Here is a 25,380-nt window from a genome sequence, read left to right on the forward strand (position 1 = left end):
TAATGGCAAAGGCCTCATGACATAATTCCTTTCATTAGACTTCATGTTAGCTTATCTGTGAGATTCAGCAAGGGGGTAACTTCTTCCCCAATATAAGACCTGACCCGTCACCATGTACCTTGACAGGTTCTCTCTCCCACTCAACTTCATAACAGACATTGCCCATAGCATTTTCTTGACTGAGAGATTAGATCCTCAGATCACTTCCCTACACACTGCTTGACCTCTCATATTGGCTTACCCTATATTGGGTTACCTACAGTGTTAAGCCTTCAGATGCTTCTACTTTGGAGTGCTTGTCATAAAAAATGAGTATAGGCTTCTCAGTCTCAAGCAACCCATTCTACAGGAAGCTGTGACATTTTCAGAAGTTAGGACAAACAGTAACCTGAATGATTTGCTTTCCTCCTTTTTAATCAGGTTTAGTAGCATCCTCAGAATGTCCATCAAAATGACCAAGAATCTTCTCCCAAAACATGAAGAATATGAGCATACCAGTTTTTCTGATAAGCTTTAATGTTATATATCTCCAAAGAGATTTGGAGTTTACGACATCTCTGTATATTCTAGGCTTTTGACTTTACATTTCTCATTTTTGTGGGGGAAGGCTAAGTGCAGTGAATACTTGCAGGAAAGATAAGAGAGAAATGCCATTCCACTCTTATCTTCATCAGCATAAGAGGGCCATGGTCAAACTCCATGGCTCAGAGGACCAGAATCTCTTTCTAGTCCTAATTCCTTTCTGTTCCTTGGCAAACTGAACATAATTATCTTAGTTATAAGCCTCCATTTTACCATCAAGGTGCAAGCACCTACATGGCTATCTGGTCCCATCATGATAATCGTTTGTTTTTACGGAATTTTACATAATCAGCAAAATGACTATCATATTCTCTGGAGTGGAGACAATGAATCCATACCTAGACCATATAAGGTGCATGAAGATCACTTCCCATTCATTCATTCACAATGCCAGGAGGCACTGTGTGAGATGCTGGGTATACAATGGCAAAGAAGACAATGAATTGGAAATGGAGCTTACATTCCCTGGGGACTTTTCTTCTAAAGACAGATATCTAAATCTTAATAGAAATTTGCCTACCAAATGTATTTATAAATAGAACCTAGTTGTGCTCAAAGATAGCAAACTAGAGAGGAAAATGTTACCCAAAGTTCTACCCTGGGAGACCGCCTCATAGACCAGTAATTTGCAGTCTCTTTTCTGCCATAAAATACTTAACATATTATGTTCACATTTGTACCACACTCCCATAGGTATAAAGAAGAGTCTCAAACTTCTCTCTTTGTAAAAAAGAAAGAGAAAGAAAGAAAGAAAGAAAGAAAGAAAGAAAGAAAGAAAGAAAGAAAGAAAGAAATGTATGCTGACAGTTCTCCATTTGCCATCCCCCAATCCACTCTTTGTTCCTCTCTGTCCTGGGCCCTGGGAAGCTGATACCTGTGGGTTGCATCTCCTAGACAACCTTACAACTGGCTTCCAGTTGGGTTAAGCCAGTGGGAGAGAATGGCAGGAAATCTGAAAATCTGAGGGCATGAGATAAGAGAGGTCAGAGTATATCTCCCCTGTTCACTCTCTGATAGAGCTGTGCTGCTCTAGCAGTGGCAATTCCCACTCAGTGGCTCCTCTTCCAGCTCTAATGGGTTTCGGTAACCCTTTCCTTCCAGCCCTTGGTGAGTGGGAATATCTTCCATCTGTGTGAGTCTCAGGGAGCCTCACCATCTCATTTGTTCCTTAACCTGCCTACACTATGTAAACAGCCTCTTCATTAACACCTCCTCATTTGTATCTGGGTGCATACTGTTTCTTCATGAAATTCTGATACAAAATGCAAATAACAAAGAAGGAAGTTATTATAGGAATAATCTGGATCCACTCACACACACAAAAAACTAATGTTAGTAGAAGCAAATTACTTGTAACAAACCTCACTACGAATACTGCCTCCATGTTAAGGAGCTGCTGACCAAGACCAAGTTATATTTGGTCCCTCTGTGCTTGTGACCAGCATTTGGAAGGACATTCTGGACTATATAAAGACTGGCATGTCCCCTCATTTTAACCCTTTACAGTGGTGAGATTGGGGGCTCAAAACAATGAGACTCACTAGAAAGACTTCAAATTACACTAGTAATATTTCATAATCCAGTGACTTTTAAAATTCCATCTTGGCTGCCCGGAGGAAAAGATTTTTCTCCCATATCTTCCCTACAAATTGCTGAACACTTAAAACCAGTTTTATTTATAACATGCCACAGCAGATGTCGGCCTCTCCCTTCTTGTGCCTGATTTGCCAGAGACTGCCAAGCCAAAAAAATACATTAGGTAAAATAAATAAATAAAGCAAATCCTGATGATAATAATAAAGTGATAAGGAAAAGTGAAATCAGAAGGGATCATTAGAGCTCTCATCAATTCAACACTTGCTCAAAATGCTAGTAACCTTGAAAGATTCAGGTACAATCCATTCTTATACAAGGATCTAAGTTTGGCTTTCAAATACTGTAACAAGGACAGGTCTAGACATAGGTATCTAAGACTTGAAAGTAGTTTTGAAGTTTTGGAATCTCAGAGACCAGGGACACCTGGAAAATTTACTCTCCCCAGTGTCACAAATTAAGGTCCCCTGCCCCAACAGTAAGCTCTAAATAATTTTCTTTTTCCTTTTATTTCCTCCTCTCCTCTTCATCTCCAAATCCTACTCCTTTTCTTTTACCCCCTTGGCCACCCACTCTAATGTGTTTGATACATGTCTTGAGGCATATTCTTTTGTAATAATATTTATAATAGATAATAGTCTTGGAGCGCTTATGATATGTCCCAAATGCTTCACATACATTAACTCACCCAATCTGGATAACAGTACAATGAGGTGTCACCATTTTACAAATGAGAAAACTGAGGCACAAAGCAACTAAGTAGCTCACCCAAGATAAGCAGTACGTAGTGGAAATGGGATTTGGGTCCCTAAATTCTGGCTCCAGAATCCATGTTCTTGTGCCCCCTTGATACACTGCCTCAAAATGTATGTTGTTTCAAACATCCATGTGTTTTAAATTACATAAATGTACCATACTATGAATCTCATTGTGTTTCTTACTTTTCTGACTAAAGAATCTTTTTTTTTTATCCTCATTGCTGTTTATGTACATCTGGATCGTTGCAAAGTATTTCATGTTATTCATACCTACCCTTAGGGATGGACACCTAGGCTACCTCCAACTCAGTCCCACAAACAGACCATACATAATCAGCATCCTCCTACATGCCCTTTTATAGTCCTGAGTGAGAACATCTCTAGGAAGAATACTCAGCCTGGGATATGCTGGGTATATGCCTACTTTTTTTTTTAAAGATTTTATTTATTTATTCATTCATGAGAGAGACACAGGCAGAGGGAGAAGCAGGCTGCATGCAGGGAGCCCAACGGACTCGATCTGGGGTCTCCAGGATCACGACCCGGGCAGAAGGTGGCATTAAACCACTGGGCCACTGGGGCTGGCCTATATGCCTACTTTTAAATACTTAAGATTGCCCAAGCAGCTTTTGAACTGGGTCCAGGAAATACTCATTCATTCATTAATTCTTTCTTTCTTTCTTTGCCTACTATGTGACAGGCCCTGAGCTAGAAACTGAGGATATAAGCATGAATAGGAAAGATGTGGACCCTATTCACACTGAGCTTAGGGTCTAGCTCCTTGTGAACTTATTAAAAGTGTTTCCATCAGACAGAGAAAGACAAATACTTTATGATCTCACTGATATGTGGAAACTAAAAAAGAAATCCTGAACTCATAGATACACAGAACAGATTGGAGGTTGTCAGGTGGGGAGCAGTGGGTGAGTGAAATGGGTTAAAGTGGTCAAACGGTTAAAAAAAAAAAAAGTGTTTCCATCAAGTCCTTGGCTATGACCCCATCTAGTTTTATTCTGTGACCATTAAATCACTTTCAAAAGGACAACTCTTTATTCCCTTCCAATATATAGATATATTTATTTTATGGAACATTTCATTGAAAGTGTATGCCTGTTTTCCTCTATATAAATCTGAAGTCTGAGTTTCTCAGACAATATTCTAAATGAGGTGATCTTTAGATCTGGTTCTTCCAATATTGGCCAATGCAATACCCTATTACCTAGGGAGTAATCTATAGAGGATAAGATGGTTTTATTGACTTGGGTCGAACACAAAATCAGCACCTTAAAAATATCACTGGGGTGTAAGTTGGTAGAAATAGTTTTTGAGGATTCCAGGAAAAACAGAAATGCCTTCTGGCTCACATTTTAAAAGCGTGCTTTTAATTGCTTAGATACTACTTTTGGAAAAGCTCAATCCTTTGTATGTGCTCTTTCCGCCAACCTTCTATAAAACAATACTAAAAACTTCCTCCTGTTTGCAGACAACATGATTTTACTTGTCATGAGTCAGAAGTATATTTACCATATACCTAATTCATTCAAGAAAGAAGGGCTTCTGAGTTAATATTAAGAAACAATAAACTAACCAAAAAAAGTGACGAACAAAAAACAGACTCTTAAATACAGAGAATAAACTGGTGGTTGCCAGAGAGGAGGTGGGTGAGGAGATGGGTGACATAGGTGATGGAGATTAAAACTACACTTGCCATGAGCACTGAGTGGCATGTGAAGTTGCTAAATTGGCATATCACACACCAGAAACTTGTGTGGCACTACATGTTAAGTATACTTGAATTTTAAAAATAAATAAAAATTTTAAAAAGAAACAATAACAATTAACTAACAAACACTAAATGCATATAATCTACCACTGGATTATGTCAGAGCAACAGAGAGATATGTCCTTGGTTCAGCTTCCCCAACAGACATTATTTCTGGTATATTCTTTGACACAATGTCATTAACTTTTATTGAGAACTGTTTAAGAACAGAGACGCCAGGATGGCTCCGTCAGTTAAGCATCTGACTCTTAATTTCAGCTCAAGTCATGATCTCAGGATGTGAGAGAAAGCCTGGTGTACAGCTCTGCACTCAGCACAGAATCTGCTTAAGATTCTCTCCTTCTCCCTCTGCCCTTCACCCCACTTGTGTGTGGGCACATATGCTCATTAGCTCTCTCTCTCTCTCTCTCTCTCTCTCAAATAAATAAATAAATAAATAAATAAATAAATAAACTTTAAGAACTGTTTAAGAACAATATCATTGAAACTGACTCACATACTATTCCAATAATGCAATGGATAGAGTGTCCAAAACTAACACAGCCCAAATATTAAACCTAAAATGATAAAACACATAGAGGAAAACACAGGAGACCCTGCCTGAGTTAGGTAGGACACATAAAACATGAATCATAAAAGGAAAATATGACAAACAGGGCTTCACAAAAATTGGAGACTTCTTTTTTTAAAAAGTGCTCTTAAGACGATGAAAACGCAAGCCATCATCTGGCATAAATATTTGCAAAATGAATATGTTAAAAAATTTTATGTAGAATACATCAAGAGCCCTCAAACTCATTAAGGAAAAAGTCAATACAGTAAAAGATGGGCAACAGATATAAATATCTGTATCACTACAGGCCATCAAGCAAATGTAAAGAAAGCTAATAGAAGTCATGATGGGATAGATACCACTATATACATACTAGAGTGTCTAAAATTTACAAGGAAAGAAGAGCTGAGAATATCCAGTGCTGACAAGGATGGAGAGGAACTAGAATGCTCATACATCACTAGTGGGCACTAAAAAGGGCACAGCTACTTTGGAAAACATTTTAGCAGTTTCTCATCAAGTTAAAGATACACTTACCATAGGATCCGGCATTCCACCTACATATCTACTCAAGAAAAATGATAAAAACATAATCCACATAAAGACACGTACATGAATGTTAATAGCAACTGTATTCATAATCATTTTGCACTAGACTGAATGTGTCCCCCAGCAATTCCTAACCCTCAAGGTGGTGGCATTTGAAGGCGGGGCCTCTGGGAGGTGATTAGGTCATAAGGATGGAGCCCTTGTGGATGGAACTAGTGCCCTCATAAAAGAGACCCCAGGGTGCTCTCTTGTTCCTTCCACCATGTGAGAACACATGGAAAATATGGCTGTCTATGAACCAGGAAGCAGGCCCTACCAGAACCAGATATGCTGGTGCCTGGTCTTGGACTTACTCCAGAACTGTGAGCAATAAATTCTTGTTGTTTTTAGGCCACCTGGGATATGGTGTTTTTGTTATAGCAGTCCAAATGGGCTAAGACAACACTCTAAACTGGGAACAGTGTGAATGTCCGCTAATTGATAAAGGGATAAACAAACTGGGTGCAAGCTACAGTAGGGCATTGGGGTGCTACAAAACAATAAAAAGGAATGGACTACAGACAGACAGACAAGACACAGTACAGATGAAACTCAGAGCATTATACTGAATGAAAGAAGGCAAAAAGGTGACACACTATATGACTATTTATATGACACAGAAATGGCCAAACTGTAGACAATAAGATTAGGACAGTAGTTGCCAGGCACTGAGGCTAGGGAAACTGAGTCCAAAGGGGCATGAGGAAATTTTGGGGGCGATGGAAGTATTTTCTGTCTTTATTGTGGTGGTGGTTACACACATGTATAAACTTATTAAAATTCATAGATCTGTACATCTAAAAGGCATTTTGGAAATTATATCTCTAAATATTCCATCCAGTGTCTTTTTCACATGGAGTCAATAATATCTCAATACCAAAACTGGTTGTATTTCTTTTGAGTACTGGGGTTGCTGTTATCTTCTGGAGACTGTGAATCATATAACTGATTAGAGTTATCATCTTTTCTTTTTTTTAAAGATTTTATTTATTTCTTCATTCATGAAAGCCATCTTGCTTCAGCTGTGGAAGCAGGGGGCTGGGTGTCTGACAGGCATTGGGTATTAATCTTACCTTTGATATAATTTTATTTCTCCTACTGTCATTTGCCTTTTGATCCGATTTCTTCCTAACAAATTCTTTTACCTTAATGCGATCTATGTACTTTTCTAAGATTAAGACTAAATATTAATCTTAGACTAAATATTTTTTTTTACCAAGGCACAGTATACACAACCAAATAAATAAGTACATCATGGGATATATAATAAATCATAGAAGTGTTTTCTCCCGACACATGCCATAAAATTGCATGCCATAAAATCCTAACTCATGAAAGCATACTATCATGTTAATATCTAACTTGTTCTATTCATTTTTGGACACTTCCCTTTACAAAGAATGGGATAAAAATCAGAGAGGGAGACAAACCATGAGAAAATCTTAACTCTTGGAAACAAACTGAGGGTTGCTGGAGGGGAGGTGGTTGGGGAATGGGGTAACTGGGTGACAAGCATTAAGAAGGGCATGTGATGGGATGAGCACTGGGTGTTATACACAACTAATGAATTGTTGAGAACTATATCTGAAACTAATGATGTATTATATTTTGGCTAATAGAATTTAAACTAAAAACAAAAAAAGGAACGAGGATCTAACAGAGCATTATCAGGATGAAGTCAACAGGGATGGTATGTAGGAAAGAGAGGACTAGGGAAGCTTACCTTGGACAAGAGAAAAGACAGGGCAAATGTAAAAGCTGCCTTCAAATATTTTATACCTTGTCAGCTAGAAGAGAGGTGAAATAATTCTGATTTGTTCTATTAGATCAGGAGTGGGATCAGTGGGTACAGGGTATACCAGGACCAACTGGAACATAATACAGAGAACAGATTTCTAATGGAGCACGGCAAAGGTATGATGTTACATCCAAGGAAAAAGAGCTTCTGGCAGTAGATAAAACCAAACATAGGTTAGGTAATCACTTGGTTGGGATCTCATACAAAGATTCATTTAGATAAATGATTGCTCCCTTCTGATCCCAAGATTTAATAGTTATTTAACTCTGTGAGAAAACAGTATCCTTCCAATATGAAACAAACTTATTTTGGCTATGCAAACACCATTATTTTTTTACCGATCAATCTGCTTTATTATATTAAGTCGTATCATAATCCCAATACATTAGAACAAGTAAAAAAGTTGTAGCAAGGGAATACTTTTACAGCTATTCTGGGATCAAGCCCTTAAAAAAATGAAACACAGAACTTTAGGGACACTTATTTGCAAAATACACCCTTTTCTTGCATGGCCAACTGCCCTTCATACCCGCTGGAAAAAGGCAGGCAATATAGCACCCTGAATGAAAGTTAAAGTAATTTCCTACTTTGTCCTTGTGCTTTAACACTTAGGCAATAAAGCTCATGCCATTTCCAATAAAAAGCAGAGACGGAGAAGTGCTCCCTCGTCATGGAAGAGCTCAAGCCAGCATCACCCAGGCATTCTCCCATTTGATAAAGCCCAGTCTTTGCTAAGTAGGCCAGACCTACGATTTAAAACTCACTTTCCAGGCAGCCCTGATGGTGCAGTGGTTTAGTGCTGCCTGCGGCCTGGGGTGTGATCCTGGAGACCCAGGATCGAGTCCCATGTTGGGCTCCCTGCCTGGAGCCTGCTTCTCCCTCTGCCTGTATCTCTGCCTCTCTCTCTCTCTCTCTATCTGTGTGTGTCTCAATAAAATAAATAAATAAATAAATAAAATAAAATCTAAAAAAATAAAAAATAAAAAACTCACTTCCCTCGGCATGAAGGACCTGAGGGTACTTGGTTCTGCAAAACTGAGAGCTAATTTCAAGCTGGCTTGAATGCCTAAATTCCAAGGCAGGGTCAGTTCACCAACAATTCCCAATAGACACATGTAATTGGTGAGAAACACCCTGAAGGCCTTTTAGGTCTACTAATAAGCAAGATAGGAACTGAGCAAAGGGGAGGAAAAATGATGCTGTAGTATGACTGGGAATCATAGACACATAAATATGGAAGAAGGCTGGGAAGTGGGGGAATAATCAGTGTGTTTACTGGAAGGTACAGTAGAAGAGAGATGAAAAACAAAGGACCTGAAGAGATATTTTTTCCCAAGAAGACATACAAACGGCTAACGGGTACAATGGAAAGGTACTCGACAGCACTCATCATCAGGAAATGCAAGTCAAAACCACAGTGAGCTCTCACCACCACACAAGTGTTAGAAGGGCCATTACCAAAAAGACAAGAGATCACAAGAGCTAGAGAGGATTTCCATAGTGCCACCACTATAGAAAACAGTATGGAGATTCCTCAAAAGATTAAAAATATAAATACCATTAAAAATCCCGCTTCTGAGTATCTACCCAGAGGAAAGAAAATCACTGTCTTGAAGAGATAACTGCACCCCCATCTTCACTGCGGCATTACCCACAACAGCCAAGACATGGAAACAATGTAAGCATCTCTCAATGGATATATGGATGGAGAAAATGTGACATACATTGGCATATTTTTCAGTCATTAAAAAGAAGGAAATCTTGCCATTTTCAACAACATGGATGACCCCAAAGGGTACCAGGTGGAAAGAAGTCAGTTTGAGAAAGAAAATACTTAAGATCTCACTCATATGTGGAATCTAAGAAAGCTGAATTCATAGAGAGTGTTGGTGGTTGCCAAGAGCTAGGGGTGAGAGAAATGGGTGAAGGTGGTCAAAAGGTACAAACTTCCAGTTTGAAGATGAGTAAGTCCTGGGGATCTTTCCACACACCAAGGTTCATGATACTGTATTGTATACCTGAAAGTTGCTAGAGAGTAGATTTTAAATGTTCTCAACAACAATAAAAACAAAAAATGCTAACTCTGTGAGGTTAGAGTGTTAACTAGCCTTATTGTGGTCATCATTTTGCAATATATACGTATATCAAATCATCACACTGTACACCTGAAACTTGGACAATGTTATTTGTCAATTATATCTCAATAAAGCTGAGGAGGGGGGAGTCACCAACAAGAGGAGACAAAGGAGGGGCATCTGGATGGCTCCATCAGATAAGCATCTGTCTTGGCTCAGGTCATGATCCCAGGATCCTGGGATCAAGGCCCGCATTGGGCTCCCCACTCGGGAGTCTGCTTCTCCCTCTTCCTCTGCCTCTTCCCTGGCTTATGCACTCTGTCCTTCTCTCAAATAAATAAATAAAATATTTTAAAAAGAAGAGGAGACAAAAGATGATGTCAGAATGCACTAGCTGCCTCACCAGGTATTAACATCCTCCCCAAACCACAAAGATAATTCTCCACGGCAAGATGGTTCATGTCAGTAATTTCACAGATCTTAAAAGGTTCCACTGCAGCATTAGTATTTTAGAGCAAGTGTGCAGAAATCAAAGCAGCAAATATCTACTGAGCACCTACTATGTGCTAAGTTCCAAAGTAGGTATTTTATGTGCATGTTGCATGATCCACATGACTGCAAGAAGCTGTGGCCTATCATTATCCCCATAGGACAGGTGTAGAAACAGGTTCTGAGCATTTAAGTGGTCTATCCAAGTTCGATCTAACTAAAAATTGGTGAATGTAGGTTTAATACCCATAAGTGAATCCAACAAATGGATGCAGAATGGCCTCCAGATATCTGGACTGTGATATATTAGAATTTTCATATCTCTGAAATCTTCAGCCTTCCGTGGATACACAGGTCCAACACTTAACACTGACCTTCAGCTAGTTCTGAGCTTCCCATAGGAAGCTTCAGTAGTGGGTATTTGCATTTTGTTGCATGCCTGGAGGAAAACCAATTTTGTGTATATCTGACTTCAAAGTGGTTTGGCCAACAGACTTCGAGTTATGTGGCCTTTGGAGGAATCATTTTATGGAAGGGTTTTTTGTTTTTTATTGTTTGAGTTGTTATCTGAAAGGAGAACATTTTTACCTTCTCATCTATTTATGTCTGCTGGGAGAAAGTTGAGGCACCTCTATGCGTGCAGAAAAAACCAGCCCAAGTGTGATGATTTGGTCAAAGGTGCGTCCTCTTCTCTGGTAGTATTTTGTCACATGTGATAAATAATGTCAGACATAACTGTCAGATGAGATTTAGAAGGTGTGCAGGGAGGGAACCATCAATTTCCAAGTTGGGGAATTTAATAGATTTTAATCAGCTACTCTTCGTTGATTACCGGACAGCTTTTGATTTAGAGCTTCCCTAGCACGTGTGCTTAGCGGTGACTGACAGGCATTTTCACTCTCCTAATTTGATTCCTGTAAAGCAATCAAGCATCATTGGCTGCCTCAGCTGCAGTCAGGAGAAGCTCATTTTGCAGACCTGCGGAGCACATGGCCGGAGCACAGTCTCTTGTGATCTGTTTGTTACGCAGATTTTGCAGCTCAGAACAGTCATCACATGCTAGCTCACGAAAGGACTGATCATGCTGCCAGCACGGAGCCCCAAGAGATGCCCAGCAGGTCACAGCCATGCTTGCCCTTCGAAGCCCTCACGCCATCCCCAAACCAGGTGGTAGGCCCTTTGAGAGCTCACGCTTGTGGTCTCATAGCACCCAGCACAGGCAGGTGCCCGATGCATTTTTGAAAAAATTATCCTGTACTACTTACCAGATGCATTTCCTGAAAGTTGAGTTCTGCCTCAAGTGTTTCCTGTTTCTGATGTTTGCACCAAAGAATAAATGGATAAACTAGTAGATACGGGTCTGTGAGCCAGAACCCAGCAAACTTACTGTGTGGTTTGAACAGAAATGTGTTTTTTCCTTGTTCGAAATGTAGGCTTTTGAAACCAAAGATGCATTTATAAACTAAAGCCCTCATTAAGAAATTTGGACTTGGCAGATTTTTAGAATTTATGATGATTTGATACGAGTATGACCTAAGTCTTCCTCTTCATTATTGAAGAAGAGCTGCCGGAGCAAACAAATTGGATAAATAAAATTACAGAGCTATATTTAAGTAACTCAAGAAGAAAGAAAAGTGTTAGGGACTTTGGCAGTTTAATTGAGGGTGTAAAAGGATGCTAATTATCAATGTGTCTCAGAGCTTCCATTTAAAGGTACTTTTTAAAAGTAGCAGTTAAGTCCAATTACCTAGATACATAAAAATATGGTGAAATACTGTGATAAAAAAAAAATCACCACTTCTTGAAAATGCCTATGTAATGAGATATCTCTAACTAATTCAGGCTGACCTTGCCTGTGTAGTCTGAATGGATACAGTTCAACCAAATATGCAGTAAACATGCTGATCGTCTTTATGGATTGGATCAGCCTTGCCGTAAGGACACAACAATTAGTGCTGTTTTCTCGGCTCCTGGGCAGGAATGAATGGCCGGCCAGCTCTCCCGGGCAGGGGGGCACTTGCTCCACTGATTTCTTAGGGTGTTTTCTTCTGCTACTATTGTAACTGATCATTCCATCCCAAAAGGCTCTCAGACCGGATTTGGTGGACAACAGTGACACATGATACCTTGTGACCTGGATGAGTTGGCAAGAGTAAGTGGGCAGAGACCAGCAAGTTCTGAGGAATAAGCCATCAGCAGAGACAGCTATGAGTTGGAAAATGTGGGAGCAGGTGTTCTTTCCCCAGCCCTGCTGTCAGTTGGAAAGAAGTTTCCCAGCACCGGGGTGGCGGGGAGAGAAGCAGGTCACAACTTGGTCCTGGCTCTACTCGTGGCTCTGCACCCCTGCCTGGATGGGGGCACTTCTGCTTAGATTAGCAATTAGCTTGGAAGCCAGCACAGGGTCTGTTTGGGCAGCAGTTCCAGGAGCAGGGACCAAGGCCCTGAAATCTGTTGTTCTCTGTTCCCATTAACCTTCTTTCTGTCTGGGGAAGAAAGGGCCTGCCCTCCAGCCAGGAGCCCACACTGGGGCTTCACATCAACTGGGCCTTCCACTGAATCCAATCAGTCTCTAGCTCAATTTCCTCTCATCAGAAAGAAGGCTGCTGTGCATATATAGATGTGCATTTCTGGGCAGACCCATGGGAAACAAGCAGACCCAGAGAGAGCACCACAGCAGAGGCACATGCTTAGTAGGGAATCTGAGCTATGTTTTTGGATTTGTATGCCACCCATCTGACATTGATTCCTCTGGTCCATGGCATCTGAGTTTGAGGTCATTAAAAAGAATAAAGTTTAAACACTAACTTGAAGAGACATCTGCACCCCTATGTTCATTGCACTGTTATTTACAATAGCCAAGACATGCAAGCAACCTAAATGTCCACTGATGGATGAGGGGATAAGGAAAATGTGGTGTGTGCGAAATCTTGCCATTTGCAACAACATGGATGAACCTGGAAGGCATTACACTAAGTGAATTAGAGAAAGACAAATACTACATGATCTCACTTAAATGTGGATCTTAAAAACAAACAAAACTCCAAACTTGTAGATACAGAAAACAGATTGATGGTTGTCAGAGGTGGGGATGTGAGGGGGATCGGGGGTCAAAAGGTCAAACCTGGGGCACCTGGGTGGCTCAGTTGGTTGAGTGTCTGCCTTCAGCTCACGTCATGATCCCAAGGTCCTAGAATTGAGTCCCACATCAGGCTCTCTGCTTAGTGGGGAGCCTGCTTCTCCCTCTCCTGCTCCTCCTGCTTGTGCTCTCTCTCTGGCAAATAATATATATATTTTTAAAGGCACAGGGGCACCTTGGTAGCTCAGCAGTTAAGCATCCGCCTTTGGCTCAGGGTGTGATCCCAGAGTCCTGGGATCGAGTTCTGCATTAGGCTCCCCACCGGAAGCCTGCTTCTCCCACTGCCTGTGTCTCTGCCTCTCTCTGTGTCTCTCATGAATAAATAAATAAAAAAAATTTTTTTTAAAAAAAAGGTGCAAACTTCCAGTTGTAAGACAAACAAGTCATGGGGATGTAATGTGCAGTGTGGTGACTATAGTTAATGATACTGTATTGTGTACTCGAAAATTGCTAAGAGAATAGATCTTCAAAGTTCTCATCACAAGAAAATAAAATGGTGACTATATGTGGTGATGGATGTTAACCAGACTTACTGTGGTGATCATTTTGCAATATAGACATATATTGAATCATTATATACCTGAAACTCATAAAATATCATGTTAGTTATATCTCAATTTTAAAAATACAAAATAAGAATGAATTTTAAGTCCAATGTCAGAACCAATATTTATATTCTCTCTCCCATCCATCATCCTTTGTTAATTTTTCTGACATGATCAATACCCCACGTCTACCATGTGCTTCATGAGAAACACTGTGTTCTTGAAGGCTCTGTGCCTCTGGGTCCCTCCTCTATGTCTCTTGCTCCTTCATCTTCTCTTTATGATATCAATTCCAGTATGAAACACAGTACTATCAGTTACATTAAGGTGCCTATATTTGAAATCTTGAGAATATTCCAATTATACCAGACTTAGTCGCTCCATGAGAGACAATTTTCAACTGTGCACAACTGATTTAGAGGATTCTCAACCTAAACCTTTTGCGGGGGCGGGGGGTCAGTATTTGGGCCTAGGTCAACCAATGATTTTGGATAATGATTTCAGTCAAGAACAACAACAAATACAGCATAGGATAAAGTACTGTGAAATGTACAAAAGTAAAAAATAAGGCTGCTCATCTGGTCATGGCGAGGACTAAAAGGTCATGGAGAACACAGTGTCTCTGAGCAGGGTTGACAAGGAAGCAGAGCAAAAGGCAAATTGGCAGCTGGACAGGCCATCCCAGGAAGCCCTTACATTAGAGAGGAAAGGAAAGGGGATAGTCTGGGACTGCATTCTCCCAGTACTGAGCTCTGCTCTTTCTCCCAGAGCTGCTCTCTCCCCAAATGCAGAAATATCAGAAGATTTTGTCTATGAACAATGGTTGCATCTGCAGATTCCTAGGTTCACATCAGCTGGGGAAGGAGAGCCAGCCAGGGGAAGGGCTGAGGTGTTCCCAGAAATGGGAGGTGAAGTACGTCCTGCATTTTACACTTATCGTACTTGAAAATATGTGCATTTGATGAGGACTTACAACCAGGTAAACCTGTTTCCTCCCACCAGATTTTACAGTCAGAGGGGCTGATATATGGCACTCAGCCTGGCAGGCCTGTCACAAGGGTGATGGACACTTGCAGGGGCTGACCTGATAGATGCATGTACCACAGTGCTTACAAAACACAATGCAAAGAGAACAAAATTGTCTGTCTTCATGCCTATCCACTCATGAACCACAGCAAAGCCAACTAATACATATATTAGCTACTACTAAGGATGTGTGTGAAAGCAAAGTATAGGCTCAGAATCTGAATTTCCTTCTTGTGTCTGGAAACTTTCCCAGCGTAAGTGTCTCAGTGGGAATCTGAACCCACTTCTATGTCCAACCAGATGTATTTACCCAGGATCCTGAATCTGAGCCAGTGTTGCAAAAACCCAGGGATTCTAGAGAGTTCTTTATAGGGTTGGCAGAGGAGCAACCATGGCCCAAATACTGAGAGTTGGAGGGAACACCAGCTATGCTTCCAGAGATGAGCAGCAGAGGTTGTGGGGTCCTGTGAGACCCCTTCTTGACAGGCCTTTGGCAACTAGCCTATCCTCCCAATGCACATAAATGGAGACCAAATTGCACTGAATGTGAGAGCCTGCTTGCTTTAGGTATAGTGACAGAGGTAGCAGGGGGTTCCTGTCCTGCTGGGAACAGAAAACTGAACCGGCCCCCTCCCCCTCATGAAATGGGAAGCCTGGGTGGGGCTCCCTGCTGAGACGGGACCCTGCCACTGTCTTACTTACGGGAATCATAGAGACACTGAATAATTCTGAACTTTGTAAAAAACAAAATGTTAAAACATTTATTTTTAAATGTAAAATAATAGAAATTTGGAGCTTCCAAATCAGGAAAGAAAAAGGGTGTGTGGGTGGGTGGCAGCATGGAGGATTATCTGTTCAACAGGTAAGACAATGCAATCTGTCCAATAGTACACAAAAACAGGCAACACAAAACAAGGATAGAACAAATGATTCTAAAGGTGTCTCTAATCTCCTCCCTGACCCCTACACATAAAGTGTATTAAATTTATCTATTTAAAGACAGACTACTGGTTGAATTTTTTTAAAAAAATCTAGCTATCTGCTGCTTATAAAGACAGGCCCAAGAAAAAAAATAATACAGAAATGTTGAAAAGAAATAGAATGGAACTATATCAAAGAGCAGACATGAGTCAATTATGATCTAAAAGGTAGATAATAAACCAAACCAAAAAATATTAGTTTGAAAAGACTAATGAAATAGATGGATCTCTAACTAATCTCAAAAATTTTCTATAGATTATTAGGTATAAACAGTGAATCAAAGGAATAACCTCTTACAAGGAGGTCAAGATAAATGACCTGGTTACCTAGTCAGCAAAGTTTAGCAGATTCAGGGAGAAGAGACTAGGTCAGTCAGGCCTTGCAGAAAGAGTTGGATCCTACTGGAGGGCACAGAAGAGAGCAAGAGAAAGCAGGCAGAAGTGTGGCCATATAATGAGGAGGCCAAGAAAATAGTAGGGATCCTACCAAGTAGAAGTAAATGCTTGATCAAGGCTGCAAGGTGTGTAATCCCTCAGGGTTGCCCTAACCCTGCGACCCCCTCACCCAATGAAGTGGTAATCTGAAGAGAGATTTAGTGAGCTCCCCTCAAGAGTCACCTAACCAAAACAGCAAGAATGATGTTATGAAGGGGAATAAGCTGAGTTACATGTAACAGGGTTCACTTGGCCCTGAAAGCCCAGAAGACAATCTGAGTAATGCTAATGGGTCTCAGCATCTAGTGATACTGGCAGAGCCAGTCTAAAAAACAAACCATGGAACTGCAAATCCTGCAGTTACACAGCCACACTACATTTTACTCATTTCATCTAGATACTTCTACCGTGGAAAGATGGAAGCTCTCTCTCTCCTGGAATTGTGGTGATTTGGCTTGAGTTTGCAGCAATATAGGCTTAAATTATTTTCTCTACCTTTGCTATTACCCAGAGCACTGAGTCACCCAGAGGTAGGAGTAGAACAGTGAGTCAACAGATCAAGAGAAGATGCAGCATCAAATTGAAAATTTGGCAAAGAATATGAACAGGCAAATCACAAGAGAGAAAAACCAAATGGCCGATACACATGGGGGAAATGGTCACCCTCTCCAGTATTAAAGGCAGAACAAGATTAAATGACCACAAAACACAATTTCACATTCTGCATGTCAGCAAAGATTTAGTTCTCAAGGATACAGTAAGCAGGAGCACACATAAAGTACAGGTGGGGTTATAAATTGAAGCCAGCTCTTCAGGAAACATTTTGGCAGTTCTTAAGGAACTGAGGATGTGCCTCCCCACACCAGGGCAGTTCCAATTCCATGTATCTGCTCTGGAGATACTCATCCACAGGGACTTGAGAGGATTGCAATAGCAGTACTACTTACAATACTGAAAACTTACAGACAACCTTAAATGACCAATAACATGACATTGAAGCTATCAATGATAGCTGCTATCAATGGACTGCTCTTCAGGACTTAAAATAATCGAAATCTATACAGAGCAACATGGATAAATAAAAAAAAAGTCTCTTGAATAAAAATAAACACCCATTCTAGTTGCAGTATTACTCCATTTAGAGGAAATTTTAAGACAAGATCTTGTAGACCCACAGTGTGTGCGAATCTGGTTGTGTAGAAATGAAAGTCTTGATTTTAAGGCTATATCAGTTTAAGGGGGCTCCAGGTGTCACCTCCTGTTAATACCTTTTTTTAAGGTTTTTTGTTGTTTTAGAAATCCCAATACCCAATGTGAGGCTGGAACTCAACAGATCCTGAGATGAAGAGTCCCACGTTCCATCGACTGAGCCAGCCAGGTATCATCTCCTGTTGATACCTTTTATGTAAAGCTGTAAAACAAATTACTGTTTACAGAACATACACACACAGCAAATGTACAAAAATATGAGAAGATAAAAGGCAACTTTAGCATAATAAGAGAAGCCAAGTCCCTAATATTTAATTTCCTAAATTCTGAAGCAAATATTGTTACTATTTGTTCAATATGGGTGACTTGTTATATAACACCCTGGTATATTTGCTCTGTACTTTCCTGTATGAGTAAAATATTTAGTTCTTAAGAGTCTCTTTTCATGGACAAAAAAAAAAAAGTCACAGGACCACCAGAGTTTTCATCTAGGAGCAGAGTGACATGGCTATAACTGGATACACTTTAAAGGGGCAAAGGGGACAAAAATAAAGTTGTGCTTTGTTGATGTCCCAAGTGCTGCTTTTTGGGCATCCTCTTACTATAAGAAACTGCTGGTTTCAAGCAGGTGGCCTGTGTGCTGTTAGGTAAGCTGACACAGGATACTTTAAGGACAGGAGCAGGGCGCCAGTGGCAGGGCAGAGGGTGTGCTTCCTTAGTAAGGACCAACTGATACAGAGGTTGTGCCACAGGGTGGGGGACACAAGGGTTCCCTGGGTCCAGGGAGGGGGGCGGGAAGGGAGGGGCTGTCCTGGCAAAGCTGTGTGCCAGTGGGAAGGTGTGGAGGTGCGGGGAAGTATGATGTGGTCAGGACCATGTGTAATTGTGGAGGCTTGTGAGGGGGATGGCTGGGGATGCTGAAGAGGAAAGCAGGGCAGATGGTACAGTGTTCTGGAATTTGTGCTCTGTCCCGAGGGAGAAGTGGAGTCTTTGAAGGATTTTGAACAGAATCACGGCCTTGAAGGATCATCCAGTTCAGTTTCTTGCCTTTGGGCAGATAAATGTCTAAATCTCCTTGGATGGTGGGCTTGTCTCCCATTCGATGTCTCCAAGGATAGGGCCTCTTAAGTCTCCATCCTCTCATCTGCCACAATGCTAGGTGAATATACCTGGGCATAGAGAAGGTGACTGCCATAGGGAGGGAAAGTTGGGAGGGGAATCAGAACCAACCCCTGGGGTCCAACAGTCACAGGAGTGTAGGCGGCGGGGCAGGGGAGGGGTGGCAGTGCATTGGCTGCATTGCAGAACATGGTGTGCCCAGATGTGGGAGTCTGCAGCATGAGAGTCTAATGATGATGGTGAAAGCTGCCATCATCATCACCATCATGATCAGCATCACCATCATCATGACCATCATCATTACCATTAGCACTACCACAGCAAACACGGATACCATACTTACCATGTGTCAGGAACCATTCTAAAGGGTTTACACAGTTCAATTAACCCAATGAGGCAGATAAATCATTATCCCCATTTTGAAGATGAGGAAAAGGAATCAGAGAGAAGGAGAAAGAGTTGGACTATGGTTCCATAGGTTATAAGGAGCAGATCTAGAAATTAGACCGCCTGGGATCCCAACTTTATAGTCTGCTTCTCAAAAAGAAGTGCCTGGGAGTGTCCTGCCAGGCACAGAAGGGGTGGTGGGGGACTACTGAGCATCCCAAGACCACAGTCTATATGGAAAGCATCTCTAAATATGAAGTATGCCCTGGCTGCAAGAATGGGGTCCAGGCACAGATAGAACCTGGGTCACGAGAGAAGAGTTGGTTGACCAGAAGGTCAACTTGATGCTTGCTATTTCTCTGCAGAGCATTGGGAACAGGAGGGAGGGGACTGAACACACAGTGAGTGTGACAGTGTGTCATGCACCTCAGATGTAGTATCCATCCTATTTTATCTTTTCAGAGACCTTGTCACTTGGCTATTCCTATTAGCTGAGGGAGTCAATGCTCTGAGGGGTACAGTGATGGGCTTACAGTCACACAGCATGCAGGAGGCAGAGCTGGGAGTCAGACTACTAACTAGGAAGCCCCGTGCTTTTCCCTATTACTGAACATTGCCTCTCGGGGGATTTTGCAAGTACCCACCAACTGGATATGAGTGCTGGCCCAGAGTCAGACTAGATTTCCTTTCTAATTTCCCCAAAGAATACATGCAGAAATAAATAAAAAGGAAGGATAGTCAGTACCAACTGTGAAAGGAAGATAAGAGAAGAACACAGGCCAAAATCTGGGAGAAATTTCCACTGAAGGGCCATGTCCCTGGAATAGATGTAGAAAGAAATCACCAGCCATACCCTTTGAGCCAGAGGAGGAAGAACACACTCCCAGAGAAGTTGGAAAGCCACACTAAACTACCTCCACGCTCTGACAAATCTCAGGACACTGGGGTAATGTGGATTAGGAAAAAAAAAAAAAAGTTAGCATAGTACTTTCAAAAAGACAATAAAGAACAAGGGAAATAATACCCTGATGAAGAAGGAAAAAAAATCACTGTTCACAAAATAATGATGATGCTTTAAAATATCTTAGAGTCTTCGAAACATCCAAGAGGATTTGGTCACAGTGGAACAGAAGGAGGAAGCCACAGGGACTCCTGGGTGGCTCAGCGGTTGAGCATCTGCCTTTGGCTCAGGTCATGATCCCCGGGTCCTGGGGTCAAGTTCTGCATCAGGCTCCCTGCAGGGAGCCTGCCTCTCCCTCTGCCTCATCTCTGCCTCTCTCTGTGTGTCTTTCAGGAATAAATAAATAAAATTTTTTTTTTTAAAAAAAGAGCAAGCCACAGAAGGAGAAAAACGTTGAAATAAGGAAACAGAAAAGGAATTCAATAAGAGAAAAGAGAATGTTAAGGAACTCAAAAGCCAGGAGCAAAATTAAATTTACATTGAAGGTCATATCCGGCAGGACATACACTCTACAAATCAGCAGACTAGGGTTAGTTCTCAGACCTTGGATGGGAAAGGAATGAAACAGAAAAAGAGAAGTTGACAAATAGAAAGGAAGACAAAAAAAAAAAAAAGAAAGAAAGAGAGAAAGAAAAGAAAGAAAGAAAGAAAGAAAGAAAGAAAGAAAGAAAGAAAGAAAGAAAGAAAGAAAAGTCCAACTTAAGGATTTTGTCTGTTGTTCAGGAGAAAAACAAAACAAGAGCAAAAGCAATAATTAAATACAGAATGCTAGAAAGTTGTGTCCAGTGGAAAGAAGGACTAAGTCGACATAACAGAAAAGTTTCCTAAGATCCAGGCCACATAATAAAAGACCCATTCTGCCCAACATATGATTTTAAATAAATAAAAATTACAAGTGTCAGATAGAACAAAACAGGTTCTCTACAAGGAACATAAAACAAATTGTCTTCCAACTTCTCTACAAAGCACAAAAATTGGTGAACACACATCAGAAAGAATTTCTGATGGTGTATCATGTCTGCCACTTTCCTTAGAGGAAGATTGTGGCAGGCACCACTTGTGGCATACCCAGCAACCACTCCTCTCCCATCTTCCTTTCTTAGAGAAACTTGATTTGATTTGGGAGACCAATGAGTCAAGCCTCAAGGGTAGATCAGAACAGATCTAAGGTGGGCAAGCCATCATACCCCCCTTGCCAGGTATCCATCTTCTTAAGTCCCGCTGTGGCTGGGAGCAAGCATGTGATTTTGCTTGGACCAATGACATGTAAAGGGAACACCTGCCAGGAGCCTTCTGAGAAAGGTTTCCTTTATAAACTCAGAGAACAATCAGCACAAAGAAGGCCTCTTGCCGCCACGTCACCCCACTGCGAACACGGTTCTGATGCCCAAAGTTGTAGCAACCTTCCTTCTGCCAGAAGGCAACATGGATGAAGGTGAGCCTCCAGCAGGCTGAGGATGGGGGTACAAAAGACCAAGCTTCAGGATGACATCACTGAGGCTCTGCTCCTGTCCCGATGGTCCACTCCAGACATCCCTCTATTTAATTCATGGTTAGTTGTTTGTTTGTTTGTTTGTTTTTTACTTCTGAGAGTATTGAGGATATACATATTAATAGGCAAAGCACAGAAAGAAAGTGCATCATCATCATTGCATCATTTGAGAAACAATAGGCCAAACAAAATTGGACAAGTTTGTCAAATGAAGGCTGTATCAGAGTTTTCATGAAGCTGATATATTTTCTGGAACTTCAAGAAATGAACTGCCTGAAGTATGAAACATTTCTACAATTTATTTGATCATGGAATTTTAGTTTTCCCTCCAGGGAGCATCTGGAAGAGTAAGGTACTACATAAAATTCTATGAGAAATGATTGCAGGATACCGCAGTGAACATTTCATGTCCCAAGAACTGTATATTCAACCATATTTTTATTTTGTGAACAAAGTTACAGAAGGATCTCTTCAAATCTGCAAAGGGCTTGAAAACAGGTCTTTTGGGTAATCCCTTGATCTCCACTATGAAAAATTACAAAAAAGTTCTCCCGCCAACTGAGAGAACTATAATTCACAATTCGAATATAAGAAATTTCGAGTATAGGGGCACCTGGGTGGCTCAGTTGGTTAAGTGACTGACCGTGGCTTCCACTCAGGTCATGGTCCCTATGGGTCAGGGGATCAAGCCTTGTGTTAGCCTCTCATTCAGCATGGAGTGTGCTTGAGGTTCTCTGTCTCTGTCCCTCCCCCTGCTCATGTGTGCTCTCTCTCCCCCATATGTAAATAAACAAAACCTTTACTCAAAAATAAATTTAGAGTACAAAGAAATGATAATGTAAACAAAAACGTTTTAGAGAGAGGTAAAATGAGCTGTTGTAAATACGGATGCAAAACTAAACACAAACACTAAAAATATTCTGGAAAAAGAATGCCTAATGATTAAAAAGAGCTATTTAATAATAGTGGACTTGTAGCTGGGACAACATGGGATAGACCCCTTTCTCCCCACTTGCCTGCCAATACCACTATAACCCATGAAAAGAAAGTAGGTGACGGCCAAAGGAGAACTCTCCAAGGTGCTAAGAGGAAGATGAACCACCCGTTTGGGAGCCAGCATTGGAGAACAACACGGTGACAGAACATTTACATTCTCCCACCCACTGGGAGGAGACGATCCAGATCCGATGTGTCCTGTCCCTCAAACCTAGCAATGGAAGGCAGCATGGGTAGGCTCATTCCTCCCCCATATTGAATGAGAACTCCTCAGACAAAACTAGGCAAACCCACAATGGGCAATGGGGATCTACTGGGAGCCCCACTAATGATAAACAGCTCAGGAAAATGCTCTCCTTCCCTGGAAGGACTGAAATTCCCACAGTAATATAATAGGGTGGCCCCAGCAAGAAGGCCCTCCACCTAAACAAATGGCCCAGCCCAAGAAGCCTCCGTCCCTGCGGGCCTGAGACTCTCCACCTCTGCCCAAACACTGAGGTCAGCGGTAAGATGGATCTCACTGTAGATCCATTGGATTAAGTGGATTTCGATAAGCACCTGACCTGGGAAGCGTTCTTTGTCCTCCACAGTTAGGGGAGAATCCCATCACAAGAGGCACCTGACTTAGGAAGCCTCTTGCTTAAGGATCTCCACCCCCCAAAAAGAGAAACCCATAATCCTGGCCCAAGAAAACCCTTTCCACCCCTCAAGCAGCATGAGGACAGATGAGTGGGAGACCCTGCAGCACCAGATAAACCAAGCAGACTAAACCATCACCATAAAGGGTGTAAAATGAAACTGTCATTTAGAACCATGGCCCACGAAAGTAAGCCAGGACCTGCATGCTAATCCTAAACAGGGTGGCTGCCCCTAAAAATAATAGATGTAAATAGAACCCAGCGTCCACTAGTATATTAGGCAAGTTATCCAGGATACAATAGGAAATCACCTATCAACTGAAGAACTAAGAAAATCACAACTTGAATGAGAAAAGACACTTAATGGACACCAATATGTATATGAACCAGACACTGGAATTATCTGATAAGGATTTTAAAGAAGGCATCATAAAAAATCCTTCAATAATCGATCACATGTTCTCTTGAAACAAGTGAAAAAATGAAAATAATTTAAGGAGGAAATAGAAGTTACTGAAAAGAATCAAATGAAAATTACAGAAGTAAAAAAATACAATTGCAGAAATTAAAAAGTTGCTGGGATACTGGAGATGACAGAGAAAAAGTGAACTTGAAGACAGATCATGAGTTCACTGCAATGTGAACAACAGAAAGAAAAGGCACATATATGTAATACATTACATATGTCTTAGATAGAAGTCTATATGCATATAAAGATTTATTCAATAGAAAATCAGACTTAATATGTAAAATTTTAAGCTATATAAATTTTTAGGAAAAAAAAAAAAACACCACAGAAAATCTTTGTGATCCAGGCCTAGGCCAAGAGATCTTAGACTTGATACCAAAAGCAAAGAGGATAGAAAGATAAGTTGAAAGAAAGATATGCTGGGAGAACATACTCACAAGCAACCTATGTCACAAAGGAGTAGCACCTAGAATACATAAAGAATTCTCAAATCTCAACAGTAAAACCGAACAAAACCAAAACAACTACCTAATGAGGATATGAGCTAAAGACACAAATAGACATGAACAGAAGGGGACATATAGATGGTAAATAAGCACTGGAAAAGATTAGCCACCACGGGAATGTAAATGATACAGTGGGATATCGCTACACACCTAGGAGCATGGCTCCTGTTAAGTCCTCAAGTTGGTAGGGATATGAAGAAACTGGATCACTTGCACATCGCTGGTAAAAATGTGAAATACAGCTGTCATGCTGGGAAACCATTTAGCAGTGTTCTATAAAACAAACACACAATTACTTTATGCTCCAGCAACTGTACTTGAGGGCATTTATTCTAGAGAAATGAGAACTTATGCTCACACAAAAACCTTCACACAACTGTTAACAGCAGCTTTCTTCATAAGAGCCAAGAACAAGAACCCGAAACAGCCAGATGTCCCTCACATGTAAATGGTTAAATAAACTGTGGTACATCCATACCGTGATACAGTATTCCAAGCAGAGAGGAGCAAACACTGATACATACAACTTGAATGAATCTCAAGGATATGATGCTGAGTGAAAAAAGGTCAATCCCAAAAGGTCACATACTGCAGGATTCCATTTACAAAAAGTATTTGACTGACAAAATGTGAGAAGTGAAAAATAGATTAGTGGTTGGCAGCAGTTAGGGAGAGCGCTGGGGGTGTGGGCTGAGATGGAACTGTTCACTCTCTTGATTGTGGAGGCAGATACACAAACCTACACATCTGACAAAACTGTATTGCAGTAAACATGTACACACACAAACATGGGTACCAGTAAAACTGGGGAAAGGCAAAGAATATTGGTGAGTTTTATCAGTATCAAAATCCTCACTTATGATACTGTCTTATGACTTTGCAAAATATTACCGCTTACGGGAAAATTGAGTAAGTGTTACTTGCGATATTTCTAAATTATTTCTGAAAACTGCATGTGAATCTATAACTATTCCAACAACAATTTAAAAAAGACAGAATATATGAGTGAAGAGAGAAATCAGAGAATAAATATAAGCCGAATTTTGTGTTAAGGAAAAGTCAGAAGCCATTTATTCTTTTGGCTGATAATTCAGACAAATATTATTTTAACTGCATATCTCATAAAAGTAAAAAGGATTATAACATCATTTAAAAGATAAAGCATATAAAACAATCAGTATAGCAAAAGACAGAAAACAAAGGACATTGCTTAAAATGAAAATGATAATATAGGCCCACTGAACTGCGACCAGACACCAGTC

At 40.8% G+C, this 25,380-nt stretch overlaps 1 protein-coding gene across 13 annotated transcripts in view; it reads right to left on the bottom strand.

Moving 5' to 3' along the window:
- The window catches only part of CALN1 (calneuron 1), a 526,620-nt gene that overhangs the window by 148,635 nt on the left and 352,605 nt on the right, over positions 1 to 25,380 (bottom strand). The gene's annotated exons all lie outside the window — the stretch shown is intronic.

The sequence above is a fragment of the Canis aureus genome, chromosome 8 (assembly GCF_053574225.1).
Source record: "Canis aureus isolate CA01 chromosome 8, VMU_Caureus_v.1.0, whole genome shotgun sequence".
NCBI classification, from domain to species: Eukaryota; Metazoa; Chordata; class Mammalia; order Carnivora; family Canidae; genus Canis; species Canis aureus.